The sequence below is a fragment of the Pipistrellus kuhlii genome, unplaced genomic scaffold (genome assembly GCF_014108245.1).
Source record: "Pipistrellus kuhlii isolate mPipKuh1 unplaced genomic scaffold, mPipKuh1.p scaffold_m20_p_1, whole genome shotgun sequence".
Lineage (NCBI taxonomy): Eukaryota > Metazoa > Chordata > Mammalia > Chiroptera > Vespertilionidae > Pipistrellus > Pipistrellus kuhlii.
Genome location: NW_023425404.1, coordinates 175,980,925 through 176,000,673, shown reverse-complemented (window position 1 = coordinate 176,000,673; position 19,749 = coordinate 175,980,925). Strand labels below are relative to the sequence as shown.

The window sequence follows — 19,749 nt, the reverse complement described above, 5'->3', positions numbered from 1 at the left end:
GGAAAAGGCAAAAAGAACAGTTAGGCCACCTCACTGGTTGGCTTTGAGGGTACAATCAACAGAATAAACAGGAAAGGTGACCGTTTTTGAGGGCATCGCAATGAAGATGAATTTTTACCAAATTATTTCATCTCCAAAGTAGAAGTCAGTAATAGACATGACCCAAAACATGCCTCGTGTAGAACGTACCCAATTCACAATTTCAAACTTATCTAGGTCAGTGTTCATTTCACACAAAAGAAAGCCTTTGAAAAGTCAGGCTCTCAGCATCAGGTGTGCGTGAGTAACTTCCCCAGCTCTTGGGCCCCCTCAACAGAGCTTCATGTCTTCGTAGCAGACTGTACCAAGGTGAGGGCATGCCCTGAGGGGCTTCAGTCCAAAGCAAATTAATTCCTCCTCAGGGCTCTGAACGGACAATAAGGCAAATATCCTTGGGCTGGTGAGGACATGGGACTAGTTCTCTTTTTCTTTTCTCCTTTTCTTTCTTTCTTCTTCTTCTATTTTTTTTTTTTTAGGATAAACTTTTTTTATTGTGGTAAAATATAACAAAATTTACCATCTCTACCATTTTTAAGTGTACAGTTCTGTGGCATTAAGTTGCATTCACATTTTGGGGGCAACCATCACCACCATTCATCTTCAGAACTTTTCAATCCTCCCCAACTGACTTTCTGGACCAAGCTTTAAATAATTACTCCCACTACCCCCTCCCCCAGCCCCTGGTAACCACCATTCTGCTTTCTGTCTCTATGAATTTGATTATTCTAGGTACCATAAGTACATTACCCAAGATATGTCCTTTTGTGACGGGCTTATTTCACTAAGCATAGGCCAATTCTCTCCCCCGCATACCCCCGTAATCTCCTTGAATAAACATCCTGAAAATCACATCCTCTAGGATATAAAAATGAACACGTGAGAATTATTTTTTTTTCCCCTATCTACTTACTCATTACTAAAAGGACACAAAAACACTAAGGATAGCTGAGGAGGAAGAAGAGAGAGAAAGCCATCATAAATAACCCCACCATGGAACCACTGCATCTTCATTTCTATAAATATTTTATAACTACATCACATTGAGTATCTTCCTTCTTTAACATAACCATCTTTCAAAGTGATATTTCTGCAATTATTTCAAAAATTAACTTTCAAGGTCAACACTAAAGAAAAATAAATGAGCTTTCATGAAAGCTTGTATCCACCGAGCTCTCCCGTGATTGAAATAAGTTAATATTGCCTGAAGGTTCACTCTTATATGAGAAAATTATTCTTGGCAGTACCGTCTTGTTTAATAGTTGGTGCAGGGAGAAGACAACACCTTCACAAATGTTCATACAAAATCACTTAAATGTTAAGTAAAACTGTACATAAACTCCAAATGCAGCCATCCATCCCACTCTTATCTCTCTCAGTGGAAAACAGCGTAACATTTAATAAAAATCCTGTTTCCTTTAGAGGAAATAAAGATAATAAAGCCACAAGTCAACATTCTCCTCGGGGGTTTTTTTGTTTTGTTTTTTGTTTTGGTTTGTTGTTGTTTTTTTATTGGTTTTTCTTGCAATCCACATGTTCTCAGAACTAAAGGGAGGGGAAAAAATAAAATTCCACATCTTATTTTTGTTTCTTATTTCTATTTGCGGCTTGTAAAAATACATGTACATGTCTAACAACAGGATCCAGTGCCAGTAACGGAAAATGATTTAAGCCGAAATAAAACTCAAGCCAGCAGGGGAGGACTTTGATCGGGAGAAAATTATACATTAAGTTGATGGAATGCAAGACTTCCTTTATTTATTTTAGCAGGAATAATCTCGAGTCCTGGAAAAAAAGAGACATTTTTAGAAAATGACACTGACCCAATTGCTAAGTCTCCTGAGGAAGAGCAGTGCGTCTTGTGACTCTGGTTGCACCGCTGCTCATTCGTTTTCTGCTCAAGTCACTGGAGCCCACTTCACTTCAACGCTGGAGTTTCCGCCCCTGATGTGAGGGCGCGAGATGGTTGCATTCATAGTGACCCTGTCCGCAGGAACAGTGTCCGACATCCCCACTGTTCATACCAAATTCCCTGTCTCGTTTAGGGAGAGCACAGCACCATGAGATCAGAGCGCCCCAACGAGGGGGACCCAAAAGGACCAATCATTCCAAATTTAGAGTCCAAGTGCACCGAACTGCAAGGAGTCCTGGAGATGCCACCCTGAATTCTCCCTAACACCCCAGGCCTGGTACCCTTGGGGGGGGGGGCGGGGAGTGCGCTATCTCTGGGCTTCTTTTAATCTTATTCTTCTCAGGAAAGTCCTCGGCATCTTTCTGGAGACTGCCCCAGGCATGAAATAAATATCAGAAGCGCAGGATAGGGCCTCCTCCCCTATTTTTCATAAGCTTACACACCTTTTCTCTTTCCCGGTTTGCTGTGACAAACTAGAACCATAAAGACTATCAGGGAAAAGAGAGACCCAGACCATCAGCTCTGTTTTCAGGGAGCACCAAAACTAAAGATACCTCAACCAAAAAGAAATCTAAACGTCAATATTTTTAAGTTGGGATCAAGATGCCAAAATGAGCCGAAACCAGTTTGGCTCAGTGGTAGAGCGTCGGTCTGCGGACTGAAAGGTCCCAGGTTCGATTCCGGCCAAGGGCATGTACATTGGTTGCAGGCACATCCCCAGTGGGGGCTGTGCAGGAGGCAGCTGGTCGATGTTTCTCTCTCATTGACATTTCTAGCTCTCTATCTCTCTCCCTTCCTCTCTGCAAAATATCAATAAAATATATTTAAAAAAAAAAAAAAAAAAGATGCCAAAATGTCAGCAAAAATGTCAGACATGGCCGAAACCTGTTTGGCTCAGTGGATAGAGCATCGGCCTGCGGACTGAAGGGTCCTGGGTTCGATTCCGGTCAAGGGCATGTATCTTGGTTGCGGGCACATCCCCATTAGGGGGTGTGCAAGAGGCAGCTGATCGATAATTCTCTCTCATCGATGTTTCTAACTCTCTATCCCTCTCTCTTCCTCTCTGTAAAAAAAATCAATAAAATATATATATATTTTTAAATGTCAGACATGTTAACCAAGTCTAAGCCCAAGTTTAATTTCTCATACCTAATGCTTACCCTCAACAACTCAAACAGGTTACTCCTCTCTCCCTATGTCTACTTGGGGACAGCTGACATCCAAGGCTATGTCTCAATACCAAAAAGAAGATAGGATGAAGTCATAATTTGAACAATTCAAGTCAAAACCCACTCTTCACTAAATTAACTGCAAACAAAGCATGTACAAAACTGGCTTGGGTGCCAGGTGGCACTGCAGCCAGCTCTTTCCTGAGGCAGCAAATGAGCAGTAATCTCCTGGACTATACATGCCATTGACCTCTGGATCCAAGTCGGTGGGACAGACCAACTGGACACGAGGCACAATGAAAATCAACATGAGGCCCGTCCAGTGTGGCTCAGTGGTTGAGCTTCGATCTATGAACCCGGAGGTCCTGGTTCGATTCCCAGTCAGGGCACATGCTTGGGTTGGGAACTCAATCTCCAGTTGGGGGTTGTGTAGGGGGCAGCCGATCAATGATTCTTTCTCATCATGGATGTTTCTCTCTCTCTGTCTCTCTCTCTCTCTCTCTCTCTCTCTCTCTCTCTCTCTCTCTCTCTCTCTCTCTCTCCTCTTTTCCTCTCTGAAAGCAATAAATATATATATTTTTAAACCAACTTGAGAAATCCTGTCTCTGCCGAAGGTTCTGCAGTCTTCTACAATGTTCACAAAACCTCTGGCCTTGGCTGGGTAGCTCAAGTAGTTGAGTGTCCTTCCGAGATTGTGGGCTTGATCCCCAGTCAGGGTCTATACCAGAATCAACCAATGAATGCATAAGTAGAACAACTTATCAATGTCTCTCTCTTCTCTCTCTTTCTCTCTCCTCCTTCCTCTCACTCTCTAAAAATCATATCATAAGCATGGTCGCTTTGTTTGAAATAATACATCATATTGAACTGAAATGAAATGCAACCAGATGTATAAGTAATCAGTGGATAGAGCGTCGGCCTGCGGACTTTTTTTTTTTTTTTTTTTTTAAACCTCTATACCACATGTGTCAAACACAAGGCCCGCGGGCCAAATCTGTCCCGCCAGGCCTTGCAATGTGGCCCGCACCGCGCTGTCATCACTGCACTCCGCTGCATTTCCATCACAATGACAGTTTATGACTGTTCAGTAAACCATTCGGCCCGCGATTTAGGCTGGATTTTAGATTTTGGCCCCTTCTCTGATTGAGTTCGACACCCCTACTCTATACCATCAGTCACCAACCAGTAGTCTGTGGACCACTGGTGGTCCATGAGGTCCAAAAGGTTGGCGACTGCTGCTCTATACCATTCCCTTGGCCTGAAATGATTCCTCTCCATGTCATCATCTCAACATGAACATTACTATGCCACTCAGAACACAAACTAATAGCTACCCACTCAGGCCACTTGATCCAAGGAGCCCACTAGGTATTCTGTATCACACCACCCATCTCTATTTCCTTCACAGCACCTTCCACAAAGACAGCAGAGAGTGTTCAACTCATTGCCATATCCCTGGGGCCTCCTGCCACATAGTAGGTGCTCAATCAACATATGCAGAATGAATAAGTAAGTGAAATATTCTCGCTCTACCTCCCATTGGCTTGGAGAAATGATTACTTATACATCTGGTTGCATTTCATTTCAGTTCAATATGATGTATTATTTCAAACAAAGCAACCATGCTTATGATATGGTTACTAAATTAAATGACATCTGCACTTCTTTTTGACACCTATTTTCAGACTGAGTCACTACAAAATTTTAAAACTGTATATATTTTTGAGTCATTCCAGAAACAATGGGTTTACAGTGAGCTCCTCCCCTAGACCTTTCTGGAATATGGACATAAAACCACAATGTTAACTGACTCTTATGTTAACCAAACTCATTAAGATCCTGTTCTAAGCTAAAACCGGTTTGGCTCAGTGGATAGAGCCTCGGCCTGTGGACTGAAAGGTCCCGGGTTCGATTCTGGTCAAAGGTACATCCTCAGTAGGGGGTGTGCAAGAGGTTGTGGGCACATCCTCAGTAGGGGGTGTGCAAGAGGCAGCTGATCAATGTTTCTCTCTCATCGATGTTTCTAATTCTCTATCCCTCTCCTTTCCTCTCTGTGAAAAATCAATAAAATATATTAAATAAATTAAAAAAAAAAAAAAAAAAAAAGATCCTGCTCTAGGACTACATCATCATAACCGGGGATGACCGCTCACTCAGGAAAACCAGCTGCTGAAAATGTCCTGGGGCATATTTATTAAAGCCTCTGATGGCAAAAATCCTTTTCCTTCAAATATCCGTTCTTTGACAAATATTTATTGAGCACCCAGGGTTCTTTTTTTTTTAATATATTTTATTGATTTTTTTACAGAGAGGAATAGAGAGGGATAGAAACATCGATCAGCTGCCTCTCGCATACCTCACACTAGGGATGCGCCCGCAACCAAGGTACATGCCCCTGACCGGAATCGAACCTGGGACCTTTCAGTCCGCAGACTGACGCTCTATCCACGGAGCCAAACCAATAAGGGCAAGCACCCAGGGCTTCATAAGCACGGGAAACACAAAGATGAAGAAGCCACAGGGCATCCCTGCAGCAGCCTACAGACCAGAAAAGAGCCAGGGAAGGAAGGCAGCGAGGCACAAGTGGGTGGGAGGGGCTCTCGGTGGGAGCCAGCAGGATGAGTGGCCTCTGCAGCCCCAGTGGTCTCCCAGGTGAGGTCTCAGAAGCATCCCCGGTGGGGGGTGGGAGGGGGAGAGACACATTCTTAGAAGTGCAAACGTTCCTCTGGCCACCCCCGTAGACCTATGGAACCAGAAACTCCGAAGGTGGGGCTGGCCATGTGTGTTTGAACAAGCCCTCGAGTCACCCTGACACACACTGAGTAGATGATGAGTAAGCTGCTTCCTGAAGGAGGAACAAAAGCCGAGCCGGCGAAGCGCACACAGACAGGGTGGCTGCCGGCAGCACGGAGGATCCACGCCTGAAGGCCACAGAAAACCCGGCGTGTGGTAAGAACAGCGTGACTCAAGCTGAGCTCCTGGGCCAGAGAGCGCGGCAGGTCACGAAGGGTGTCAGGTGTGGCACCAGGGAGCTGGGACGTCACCCCGAGGAGGGCAAGGAACCCGAGAAGGGTGGGGTGGGCATCCGAGACCTGCAGAAGTTTTCACTGTGGAGGCAGCGGAGAAAACCAACACCGAGAGGCCACAGAGAAGGCAGCTGCCCACGCTAAGGTGAGAGCCAAGAGCGGTCAGATGGAGAGTGAGAGGCGAAACAGCAGGGCTCCGGCAAAACCGGTTTGGCTCAGTGGATAGAGCTTCGGTCTGCGGACTGAAGGGTCCCAGTTAAGGATTCCGGTCAAGGGCATGTACCTTGGTTGCAGGCACATCCCCAGTGGGAGGTGTGCAGGAGGCAGCGGATCGATATTTCTCTCTCATCGATGTTTCTCTCTCACCGATGTTTCTAACTCCCTATCCCTCTCTCTTCCTCTCTGTAAAAAATCAATAAAAATATATTTTTAAAAAAAGAAGAAGAAAGAAAGAAAGAAAGAAAGGAAGGAAGGAAGGAAGGAAGGAAGGAAGGAAGGAAGGAAGGAAGGAAGGAAGGAAGGAAGGAAGGAAGGAAGGAAGGAAGGAAGGAAGGAAGGAAGGAAGGAAGGAAGGAAGGAAGGAAGAGCAGGGCTCCAAGAGGGAGCGGAGAGTCAGGAGTGCCTCGCGCAGAGATGGGGCGCCAGGCACCCCGTGGGATGGATGGAGCACCCTTTCCCTGTGGAGCCCTCCCCGGCACACCCTCCACAGCCAGCCAGGGCAACTGCGGGCCAGGGAAGCACTGAGTCCTTCTCCCGGAAGCCCACATCCATCCCCTGTCACCGTAGTTGGTTCTTTGGCTGTCGGTCCTTCCCCACAGACGGACAGCTCCCAGCAGGCAGGAGCAGTGGCTATCCTGGTCAGTCTCCATCCTGGTCAGTATCCACGGACAGCGTTTGGAAGAGCGCCCGCCCAGCAACTGAATGAATGAAGCTGGACAAGCCAGGAGGCGGCCACGGAGAGGCCACGGAGAGGCCACGGCTCTCATTCCAGGGGGAGATGCCCGGGTCATGGGGAAGGACTCACAAAGCTGTAACAACAACACTCCTTTATTTTCCTCTAGTCTGTTGCTACCGTCCAAACCACTGGATGGAAATCTTTTCACGTCAATTATGTTATGGAAATTCAACAGTAAATCTGACAGGTTGGGTCAAGTGCACAAACGCATCTTCCTGGGGCAAGTCAGAAAGGACCTTAGCTGGAGCGCTTCTGAAAGTGAAGTAAGACACGGGTGTAGGCCCAGAGAAACAGCCGCCTATTTGAGGCAGTAAGCTTGCTATCTTTCGTTCTCAGGACAATCTGCAAAGCCTCGCCGTAGAGGATGGAGACATTTCATACCCCGCGGAGACGGTCTACGCCTTTGCTTTGATTTTTTTAGAGATGATTTCGAGCAGGCAGATAATGTTGTGACCCAATTACAGGGTATTTTGGAAGCAGCAGGCACCTAACTTGGGGGTGGAGCTGGTGGGCGTAGCAGGAAGAGTCTCTAAGCAGGCACTACACCACCTGCCTCTCAACCCTGCCCAGCATCTTATAGAAAAAGGAGCTGTGACAATCAGGAAGGAAGGCAACATCTCCCTGACCTGCTTCCTGTTTTCTCACTATTCCCAAAATAGACCAAGCTAAGGAAAATCAGAAATGCATTTCTTAGTCCTTTGAGGGGAGGTTCGTCAAGGACACAGATTTGGGTCCCATGGGGGGCGGGGGGGGGGGGGGGGGCAAAGTTACTTAAAGTCCTAGAATTAAGAGGTGAAAATAAGACCCCTGCACAAAAAGGAACCAGAGAAACAAAACTGGCCAATTTTTACACTGAAGCTCACTGTCCTGGAGTCTCCAAACTCCAGCTCTTTAGGAGTCAAAGGTTGAAGTTTTTTCTTAAAACTAAAAATAAAGGTTGCCTAAACTGGTTTGGCTCAGTGAATAGAGCATCAGCCTGTAGACTGAAGGGTCCCGGGTTTGATTCCGGTCAAGGGCATGTGCCTTGGTTGCGGGCACATCCCCAGTAAGGGGCGTACAAGAGGCAGCTGATTGGTGACTCTCATCGACGTTTCTAACTCTCTCTCTCCCTTCCTCTCTGTAAAAAAAATCAATAAAATATATATTTTAAAATAAATAAATAAAAAATAAAGGTTAAGGCCTTACTTCATGCCCAGTATTATTTATGTATAACATATTAATTCATGAATTTCTCCTATCCACATTAAAGAGGAACCATTAGGAAAGCGAGGCACTGTGAATTCTGTTGTCTAAGTAGAATTCCACTGTCCTGACTCATGCTAATAAGGAAATTCTAATCCTAAGAACGCATGGTGATTCAACTGCAGAGCAGTACTGGAACCCGAAGAGTCTGGCTTTTCACCTCCAGACCCTACTTCCGCCGTCCACATGGGGCTGGCCTCTGCATGCACTGTTAGGCTGTGCAGCAGCATCCCTGGCCTCTACTCACTATATGACAGTAGTACTCGTTCCATAGGCAAAAGTGACTCGTCCCAGGACAATCAAAAATGGCACCAGACATTGCCATACGGAGAGCAAAACTGCCCCCTTTGGGGATCACTGTTACAGAGATGTGACAGGCCCCTTATAGAAAGAGTGGCTAGCCAAATAGAAGAAACAGGATACCACAGTTCTACTGAGCGGAGAAAAGATGGAGAAGGAGACCGGCTGGAGGTTTTTCTCCAGTGGGGGTTTATACCAGGAGTCCCTTGCCCCGGCTCCAAACCCGAGAGGCCCCCTTACTCCAGCAGCGTGGGCGGCCTCCTTCTCCCCATTCCCTACAACCTCACGTGCACACAGACTCTCTGAGGCCTAGACCTGGGCAGCACCTTACGACCAGTGCCCTGCTGCCTTCCTCCTGTCTTCCTGAACCTCACACAGCACCGGGCACTAAGCTTGTGCCCCCTCAGCATGTGCTGAACAAAGGCGTGGACCGGTGACACTGAGGCGTCACTACATGAAGGAAGCGCTGTCTTCACAAGGGATCTGAAAAAGGCATGAGGAAACAGAACTTGGTTCCTAAGGAGGACTGGAGGTTCTGGCCGGAGCATTAGAAGAATCTGAGGTTGAATCAGCGCTTGTGAAGTACCTATACCCCTACCCAAGTTCACTATGAGCCCGGGCCATGCCTATTATATTAAACGTTTAGTTGTAGTCGGTCCCTGAGGAACAAATCGACTCAAGAGACCTAACTCATGCTAAGGAAATTGCAATTCGTTCACCTCCTCTGACAAGTGCTGTCCACTGCCTGCCTGGCCCAGGACAAAAGTCTACTTGGGCCAAAACTGATTTGACTCAGTGGATAGAGCGTCGGTCTGTGGACGGAGGGGTCCAGAGTTCGATTCCGGTCAAGGGTAGGTACCTTGGTTGGCACATCCCTAGTAGGGGGTGTGCAGGAGGCGGCTGATCGATGATTCTCTCTCATCGATGTTTCTAACTCTCTCTTCCTCTCTATAAAAAAAAAAAAAAAATGTCAATAAAATATATTTTTTAAAAAGTCTACTTGGGAAACCAAATGAAGAGCAGAAGGTAATGTACCCAGGAGCACATCGGATGCTCCCAAGGAGAGGCCCTGTCACCTGGTGTGCGGGTCCTCTCTCCAGACCCACTCTTCCAGCAGCCCGAAGCCTCAAGTCAGCCACGGGGCTGACATCCTCCCCCATCTTCTTCCGGTCACCAGAAGCTCCTGTCATCTCAACATGGCCTCACACTCTGAACCTGACAACAAATCAGAAACATTCTAGCCTGGAATCTGCCCAGAGAGGTTCAACACAGCAACCCCAAGTTTCCCACACATATTCAGTAGTTATAGCTGGGTTTCCCTACAGCCCAAATGTGTGTTCAGATGAAAGACATACACAGTGGGGCCATAATTTGGAGGAAATATGAAGATTTGGATGAGCGTCCATTATGAAAACGGTGAATCTAGAAAGGTTTCATGGTGAGCCGAAAAGAAGAACATGGGCCTTATTAGGCCTGCGCAAGTCCTTTACCTTTTCAGAGCCAAGGATTCCTCACCTATAACAGGGGAAATGAGAAGGAGGTAGCCCAAAAAACTAAGTGAAATGTTTCCTGTAGAGCCTCAGGCACATCCGTAGCCCTGAGTTCATCAATACATACTACTGCTTCATCCTGTCAGTCCCTCAGCATTCCATGCACTCTTCTGCACTGACCACAATTCCAGGTAAAGCATCATGGTTCACTGTGCAGTCTTTAGCAAAAAAACAACAACAAAAAAAACCTCAGTTTCCTTATCTCTAAAATGGGGGCAGTATCTCAATGTTTCGTAAGAATTAAAATGGATATCAACTATATAGCACTTAGTATAAAATAAGAGCTCCACAAGAATAAGAATAATAATAATATATTACAATATTATGATCAGTGAGATCCAGGTATCACTAAACACAGGTTCTTTTTAAATCTTCACCTGAGGATATGTTTTTTATTGGTTTTAGAGAGAGGAAGAGAGAAACACCAAACATTTGCTTCCCACATGCGCCCCCCTGGGGATTGAACCCAAACTTGGGTATGTGCCCTGACGGGGAATTGAACCCATGACCCTTTGGTACACGGGGTGACGCGCCAACCAGCTATGCCACACTGGCCAGGGCACTAAGCACCGATTTCTTAAATATTATCAGTAACACATTATTTTCATAAGCTACTATTTAAAACTCACAAATAATTTAAGTTTTGCAATTCCATGAGCAAATGATTCTCAAGTTTCCTCTAGAGAGTCATCAAGGCTTGCCCTGGAGGTCCAAACCAAGCTGCCTATTACACAACTCGTGGTCCTATTTCCTAGAATCACCGACCCCCAATCGCTAAAGCGTGCTGTTTTGGCAGAAAGAGGCCTGCATGCAAAGAAACAAACATCGAGATCCATCACTGCGAGGCCCGCTAAAATTCACATTTCAGTCACCAGTCCCTCTGCTCCCTCAGACCCTCATGTTTCATCTTGGCACTTTCCTTGTCATTCTTAGGCTATAATTCAAAAACAGTACGCTGGTTCCCAGAGCACTTTCAAAATTAGTTTCTCCTCAATTCCCAGGATCTTGGGTCTGTACCAGTGACTACATTCCTGGAAGGCCCAAAGGCCCCATTAAGCCCACCCACAGGCTCCGGTTTGACCTGGCCTCCACTCCTCAACTTGATCCTGAGGGCAGCGCTGTCCACATCTCAGGCCGGGATTCCCAGACTTAGCAATTTCATGGGCCATTAAGCTGCCAACTGAAAATATTCCCATCAATTCATAAAAAAAATAAAATAAAGTAAAAACCTTATCCCCAAATCTGAAGAGTATAATCTCAGAGACAAGGACATATTTTCTCATTTGAATACAGTGAAAGAGTCACCATCAGTATCATTTTGATAAGGACAGCTAAAACTCACCAGCAGACAATGACAGCGGGCCTAGCATGGTGGTTTGCACATAGCAGATACTCAGTTATTTTAAATTGGATAGAACCTAAGCTCTGATTCAATGAGCAGTGGCTGTGCAAATGCTGCATCCCACATCACCGGTAACACCACTCCTTCCTTATTCATCCAGGGCATTTCCCTTCTCTCTGGGGCTCAGCAAGATCGCCCCCACCAAACCCTCCTAAGTGCACACTCTTTACTTAGCTCAGTCCCAAAATTGCATGCTTTTCCATCAACTTTTTAGGGAAGAACAAAATCACTCTTCCTCTCACTCCAAGCATTCCCAAAGCATACTCCCCATTAGAGATGCATTTCAAAAACCTCAGCTGTTGCCTAGCACCGTGATCGGCAAACTGCGGCTCTCGAGCCACATTCGGCTCTTTGGCCCCTGGAGTGTGGCTCTCCCACAAAATACCATGGCCTGGGCGAGACTACTTTGAAGAAGTGGCGTTAGAAGAAGTTTAAGTTTAAAAAATTTGGCTCTCAAAGGAAATTTCAAGCGTTATACTGTTAATATTTGGCTCTTTTTAAAATATATATATATTTTATTGATATTTTACAGAGAGGAGGAAGGGAGAGAGATAGAGAGCTAGAAACGTCGATGAGAGAGAAACACCGACCAGCTGCCTCTTGAACACCCACTACCGGGGATGTGCCCGCAACCAATGTACATGCCCTTGACTGGAATCGAACCCGGGACCTTTCAGTCCACATACCGACACTCTACCACTGAGCCAAACCGGTTTCGGCTGATATTTGGCTCTGTTGACTGATGAGTTTGCCGACCACTGACCTAGCAGACCAAACTTTGCAAGATGTCTGTAAAAGGAAAAGGACAGAATGGTTCACTTTGTGTGTAACCCCTATGAAATCATTAATACATACAGAAAAACTTTAATCATAACTCCATTTTTTTTCATGCTCTTTTCCCCTCTTTGTCCATACAAAACTGTATATTTTATATATCAATAAATTATACATTGGAACTTGTCTCCTGATGGTGAAAACAATGTCTGTCCTAGCATTGCTTCAATGCTTAGAAGACTGGGTAAGATTCACATATGATAGCAATAAGATTATAGAGAAAGGGAGTTTCTCCTGTAACTCTACACCCTCTGATACTGATTCAGACTTCTTACTTTTTGCCAAGTGGTGATGATTTGACTCTCTGCCCTCCCTGTCCTTCCTCTCTTCCAGCTCTCATCTAGTGCCTAGAGTAGGGGTGTCGAACTCAATCAGAGAAGGGGCCAAAATCTAAAATCCAGCCTAAATCGCAGGCCGAATGGTTTACTGAACAGTCATAAACTGTCATTGTGATGGAAACGCAGCGGAGTGCAGTGATGACAGCGCGGTGCGGGCCACATTGCAAGGCCTGGCGGGACGGATTTGGCCCGCGGGCCTTGTGTTTGACACATGTGGCCTAGAGGGACTGCTCCTTTCCTAGCGAAGCCCAGTAACCTCTGGAGCCTGGTTATTATCAGAAGCTCCAGGCGCACTGTCCATTTGTTATCAACTGGAGGCCCAGTGCACGAAATTCGTGCACCTACGGGGGGCGGGGGGGGGGGGGCCGCCTCAGCCCTGCCTGCACCCTCTCTAATCTGGGACCACTTGGGGAATATCTGACTGCTGGTTTAGGCCCGATCCCTGTGGACAGACATCCCTCTTGGAATCTGGGATGACTGGCTCCTAACCACTTTCCTGCCTGCCTGCCTGCCTGAATGCCCCTAACTCTTTTGCCTGCCAACCTGATCGCCCCTACCTTGCCCCCCTGCCAGCCTGATCCTCCCTACCTTGGCCCCTGCCTGCCTGATCCCCCCTACCTTGCCTCCCTTCTGGCCTGATCGCCCTTAACTGCTCTCCCCTGCCAACCTGATTGCACCCCCAACAGCCCTCCTCTGTCAGCCTATCTTACCCCCTGCAGGCCTGATCTTGCCCCCAAGTGCCCTCCTCTGCCAGCCCAATCACCCCTAACTGCCTCTGCCTCGGCCCCCATAACCATATCTTTGTCCAGAAAGAAGTCAGACGCCTAGAAGATGGCAAGTGGACCCAGTCTAATTAGCATATTACCCTTTTATTGGTATAGATTACTTAAATGCTGATGACGACTCTGGCTTCTCCTTACCTCCCTCACTTAAAGGTTAATGAGGCCGAGTTTTGTGAGCACCTTGAAAGCAAAGGGCACTAAAAACACCAAATGGGATTGGTTTTCTTCACTCTCTGCCCCAGCATCATAGCTTGCCAAATAAAATAATAAAAAAGTTCATGATCTTGCCAACAACGCGTGGGCACATTTCTACAGCCACTGCTCCTGCCACCACAGCAGCTGACCATGGACACCGACCCAACCCAGTGACGGTGTTAACACGAGAGGATCACTGTAAGCCAGACACCAAGGGCTGCATCTCTGGTCGCGGGCAGGGACATGGGAAAGCTTGCCAAAACGACACGTGGGTGCGCCCTGGCCACCACAGCACAGGACACCCTCCTCTGCAGCCCCCAGGGAGGCTTCTTCCTCAGCATGGCCAAAAGTTGTGTCTCTCCTCAGAAGAGTCCATAGAAGTTTTAAATACCCAATGTGCTTTACCCAAACCTAACCATCATTTTATTTCCTACCTGGTCTTGGTAGAGGCACAAAGAGTTAATTTTAGGACAATCTTTCTCTAACAAAAACTAAAAGGGAGTAGCCGAAACCGGTTTGGCTCTGTGGATAGAGCTACGGCCTGCGGACTAAAAGGTCCCAGGTTCGATTCCGGTCAAGGACATGTACCTTGGTTGCGGGCACATCCCCAATAGAGGGTATGCAGGAGGCAGCTGATAGATGTTTCTCTCTCATCAGTGTTTTTAACTCTCTATCCCTCTCTCTTCCTCTCTGTAAAAAATCAGTAAAATATATTTTAAAAAAACAAAACTAAACTAAAAGGGAGTTAAGAAGGACATTCAACAAAGCCGGACAGGCCAGACTCGGTGAAACACAAAGTCGGCTTTGTCTAATACTTCAACTGAAGTCCCCTCTCCTCTAATGGCTATATCAGAGCCTTGGACTGTGACAAAAAGAACGCAACAGACACCCAGGGGTGCATTCTATGGCAACTGCCACATTTTACAGATAGAAAAAACAGAGGCCCAGAGGAATGTACTGACTTCCCCAAGTCACATTTTAAATATATATATATATATATATATATATATATATATATATATATTTTTTTTTTTTTTTTTTTTTTTTTTTTTTACAGAAAGGAAGGTAGAGGGACAGAAAGTCAGAAACATTGATGAGAGACAGACACCAATCAGCTGCCTCCTGCACACGCCCTCTGGGGAGGTGCTGGAAACCAAGGTACATGCCCTTGACCAGAATCAAACCCAGGACCTTTCAGTCCGCAGGCCGACGCTCTATCCACTGAGTCAAACCAGTTCTGGCCCCAAGTCACCTTTGACATTGATGTCAAAGATACTGACACATTAAACCAGCAGTCGCCAACTGGTGGTCCATGAGGTTGGCGACCGCTGCATTAGATAATCGACGTAAGGAGCTGACTAACAGACTTGTCACATAGTAAGCTTTGAACAAACGCTTGTTTCCTTCACCCAGGGTGCGAAACATTAAGTATCACCCACGTAAGTATTATAGAAATTACCTTCTTACTTTACTTTCCTAAAAGTCTGTCTTCCCTCCTGGAAAATGTAAGGTACTTTATCATCATGGTATTTTATTTTAAAAGTGTAACTGAAGCCCTAACAGGTTTGGCTCAGTGGACAGAGCATCGGACTGCAGACTGAAGGGTCCCAGGTTCGATTCCGGTCAAGGGCATTTAGCTTGGTTTTGGGCACATCCCCAGAAGGGGGTGTGCAGGAGGGAGCTAGCTGATCCATGTTTCTCTCTCATTAATGTTTCTAACTCTTCATCCCTCTCCCATCCTCCCTGTAAATATATATATATATATATATATATATATATATATATATATATGTGTGTGTGTGTGTGTGTGTGTGTGTGTGTGTGTATATATATATATATATTTTTTTTTTTTAAGTGTAACTGAAAAAGGCAGAGAGAGACACATTTTACAGATAGGATAAACAGAGACCCAGAGAAGCATACTGAGTTCTCTTAAAAGACAAATTTAGATATCCTGAATTCAGGGAAATCAAAATGACACTATTCTAATGTTATGGCAAAGTTTTTAGTATTAATTCCTGCTGTAATTGGGGGGGAGGGGGGGAGAGACATGAATTTCATGTTTATTGCTTATCTGGTAGCAGGAAAAGAAAAGTCATCAAAAGTTTAAACATGACATAAAAAGGGTAACAGTTTTAAAATATTTTATCTTTGTACATATAGATTCTTGTGATGTTTAGTGGGCTTTCCCTAAATAACTCTGTAGTCGGTACTCACATTACTCAAGTTAAATGTAAAACACCAGTCTTTTACGCTTAAGCTTACCGAGCTTTTCCACTATATAAAAGTTTCAGAAAGCAGGACTGTGCTGGCTCCATGGAGGCCCATTACTACTTAGTAATTAAAAGTATACTTTGGAAGAGAATAGCATAGAACATAAACACCTTTCCCAGAAAAGAATCTCAACTTTAGAGTCGTCTCTCAAAGCTTCTGAGCAAACACCTAGAGACATCCCAGGTTGTGTAGTCCCTGAGTGATTTTTCCTGCCAATGAGTAAAGGACAGAACAGAAATCGGGCCACTGCCTCCCGCCTGGTGCTCTGCCTACAGCCCACTGCACGCTACCGCCCCCTGTGTTCTCCCAGCATTTCCCCCAGCCGGGAGGTTCCTCCTCCTTCTGACAAATGTCATCCTTTCAAAACACTGCCATTGCTAGGATTCTGCAAGTTATGATACACAAGTGTTGAGCCAATATTGCTTTCAAGCTACAAACTGAATATACAACAAAGCTGCTACCTACGAGGTAAAGAAGTCCCCTCACCAGGATTACCTGCTGTTCCCTTCGGGCCAGCTACAAGGATTCAGATGCTCTTAATTATCATGGACTTTGGAGGTCAAGATTTGAAATAGAAATCATGGCAAGGGCAAAAAAAAAAAAATCATCAATCAATCAAAGATTTAATAGACCCAAATCCAGAACCACTAAGCAACCATGAAAGAGGGACTAGGTATCTGGTGCAGAGAGAGAGAGATAGAGCAGTTTGTTTGTTTGTTTGTTTTTTAATAAAATCAATGAAATTTTAAAAACAAATGACAGACCAATGCCAACCTCACAAAGTTTCCTCATCTCTTGAACACCGCTGCTGGAATCATTTTATCATCATCCTGTAGGTATTTCACCGAAGTCACCGGGCACAGTGGAAAGCCAGGGACTGAGGGACTTCTCACACAAAACTGTGCCCTCCCGAGGCCCAGGCACACTGACCTCTCCGTCTTGGCTCTCCCCAACCCCTCATCCCACCCAAACACCTCTGTGACAGTCGTGTCTCTAAACTGCACAGAACTTGACTACAAAAACGGCCACAACTCAAAATGTGAATTCTCCAAATTTTTCTAAGTCCAATGCTCCCTCGGCCCTTTGCCCCTGACTTCTCTGCTCTATCTCTCTCTCTCTGCACCAGATACCTAGTCCCCCTTTCATGGTTTCTATGGGACTCCGCACCTCTGCCTCCTCCGTCCAGCAAGGGTCTCATCACCCAAATGTCATTCCCGGCGTCCAGCCCTCCACCGCGCCCCGCGAGCAGCAGAGGGGCTCTCTGGGACCCAATGGCCAGCTTTCTAGGTTCGATCCCCTTCGCCCAGCCATTTTCTGGTTAAAACGCTCTTTTGCCTCCGAGGGGGGAAAAAATGAACTTTTCCCCTTTGGGTCTCTAAACCTCCCCGAGAAGCCAGCCCCTTCTCCAACTCCCTGGCAGGGAGAGCCCCGCCGCGCACCGGAGGCCGGTGGTGCCAGGGGTAGGGGGTGTGCGCGCTTCCCCGCCGGCGCCCACCCTCACTTCTCCCCTCCGGCGCACCCCCTCCCAGCCTGTCTCCGCCGCCCGCCCCAGGCCCTGCCAGGCCGGGGCTGCCGAGGGGAAGAGGGCGCCGGAAAGCAAAGCAGGAATCGGGATGCGTGTCCAGGAGTGAGCCCGCAGTCACCACGCCACCCGGCCCTGCGGCGCCGGGCGCAGGGCGCAGGGCGCACGGGACTCCGCAGCGGGCGCCGCTGCAGATGTGGCGGCAGCTGCTGCAGCTGTGGCCGCGGCGGGGCGGGCGGCGGCGGCCGCGCGGTCCCGGGATCCCGGGATCCATCCGGGAGCAGAGGAGCCGCCGCCGCCGCCGGGACTGCGCGCAGCCGGCCACTCGCCGCACGCAGGCAGCTGCTGCCCGGGTGTCTCCCCAGCACCCCCGGGCCGCCGCGGGGTCCGGGGCGAAAGCGAGCAGGAAAGCGGGGCTCACCGGGGGTGCGCGCGGTCCTCGCCTCGGCTCCGGCGCCCGGCGGCTGCGCTCCAGTCGCGCCCTCCTCCGCGGAGCGCCGGGATCGGGCCGGCGGCGGGCGCAGCGCGCTAGCTTCCTACTTGCGGTCAGGACGGCCGCGGCGACTGAGCATGCCCAGTGCGGCTCCGCCGGGCCCGCGCCGGCAGCGGCGGCGGCATTCCACTTCTCCGGGCTTTGGCGGCGGCTGCGCGGGGAGAGGCTGGCGGGGCCGGGCCGGCGGGGGCCGCGGGGGGATCGAGGCGGGGCCGGGGGCGGGGGCCGCGGAGGAGGGGGCGGGCCGCGCTCCTAGGGCGACCTCTGCAGGCTGATGCTGCGGGGGCCTCCGGGACGCGCCGTCCCCGCGTCCATGGTCTGGGAAAAGGGTTGAAGGAGGCGGTGTGGGGCCTAGGATGTGGACACCCATATGCAGGGAGTCAGGCAGGGAGCGGCCGGGTACCTCATCCGCGTGGCCTGGCTCTCTGTCCGCACTCAAAGGCAGTTGGGTGACCTTATCCCTAGCTCGTCTCTTTCCCTCCTACACGTCTGCGTCCCCCTATAACGGGGAAATGTCCCCAGAGGAGAGCTGCCCACACCCTCTCAGATGCAACCTGTAAGCTACGAGATGTCCTTTCTGCTGCCTCCTTATCCAGAGCCCTAGGCATATGCCACACACACACACACACACACACACACACACACACTATTCCTGGAGATGAAAATCACAGCAAGAGCACCGCAGGGAGAAGCACACCTGCAGGAAAGGGGAAAGCATCATTTCCTTTTCACCACCAGGAAAATTACCTTTAATGCAACTGTAAGCAGACAAGCGAGGTAGAACCGACACGCTGCACGCTGTAAGTGGTCACCAGTGCTCTGCCCAGAGATTGGGAGTGCCACCCCCCAAAGCATCCTTGTGATTGCTCTTTCCTCGTGCGGTCATTGGCTGTCAAACCTGAGCCTGAGTCAGAATCGCCTGCTGAGTTTATGGAAGCATTGCTGGGTCTCACTCCCAGAGTCTCTGTGGGTAGGAGGGGAGGGTCCCACGGATCTGTAGATCTAACTAGCTCCCAGGTGCTGCTGGTCTCAGAATGTACTCCTTCCTCAAATAACAAATTCACACCAGCTGGCCCTAATGCTACAAGTGAGGACTCCACATGGTTGGAGTGGGAATTACTTTATTCCTCCAAACATTGTGAATTTATTGAGGATCCACAATCCTGGGATTGCAATGAGTAAAAAAGCTCAGGCATTGCCTTCATAGAGCTTACAGTCCAGCTCGGTCGACAGAGACATCCATCAAAGAATCAGGTTCCTGGGTTCGATACTGGTAAAGGCATGTCCCCTGGTTGCAGAGTCCTCCCCAGCCAGGGCCCTGGTTAAGGTGCATGCAGAAGGCAACCAATCAATGTGTTTCTCTCTGTCTTTCCCTCTCTCTTCCACACTCTCTAAAATAGGGGTATCAAACTCAATCAGAGAAGGGGCCAAAATCTAAAATCCAGCCTAAATCGCGGGCCGAATGGTTTACTGAACAGTCATAAACTGTCATTGTGATGGAAACGCAGTGGAGTGCAGTGATGACAGCGCGGTGCGGGCCACATTGCAAGGCCTGGCGGGACAGATTTGGCCCGCGGGCCTTGTGTTTGACACATGTGCTCTAAAAGATCAATGAAACCCAGTGGGTGTGGCTCAGTGGTTGAGTGCCTGCCTATGAACCAGGAGGCCAGGGTTCGATTCCCATCAGGGCACATGCCTGGTTCGCTGACTGGATCCTCC

At 48.0% G+C, this 19,749-nt stretch overlaps 1 protein-coding gene across 13 annotated transcripts in view; it reads right to left on the bottom strand.

Annotated features, from left to right (window-relative positions):
* The window catches only part of APBB2 (amyloid beta precursor protein binding family B member 2), a 324,770-nt gene extending 306,581 nt beyond the window's left edge, over positions 1–18,189 (bottom strand). For 5 of the 13 annotated variants that reach the window (XM_036417754.2, XM_036417808.2, XM_036417824.2 and 2 more), the window contains exon 1: positions 17,959–18,188. The gene's annotated coding sequence lies outside the window, so the exon portion shown is untranslated. Of the gene's footprint in view, positions 1–17,958 lie in introns of all 13 variants that reach the window. The other 8 variants (XM_045573141.1, XM_036417789.2, XM_036417833.2 and 5 more) reach the window with 3 other exon arrangements.
* Positions 18,190–19,749: the final 1,560 nt, after the last annotated feature.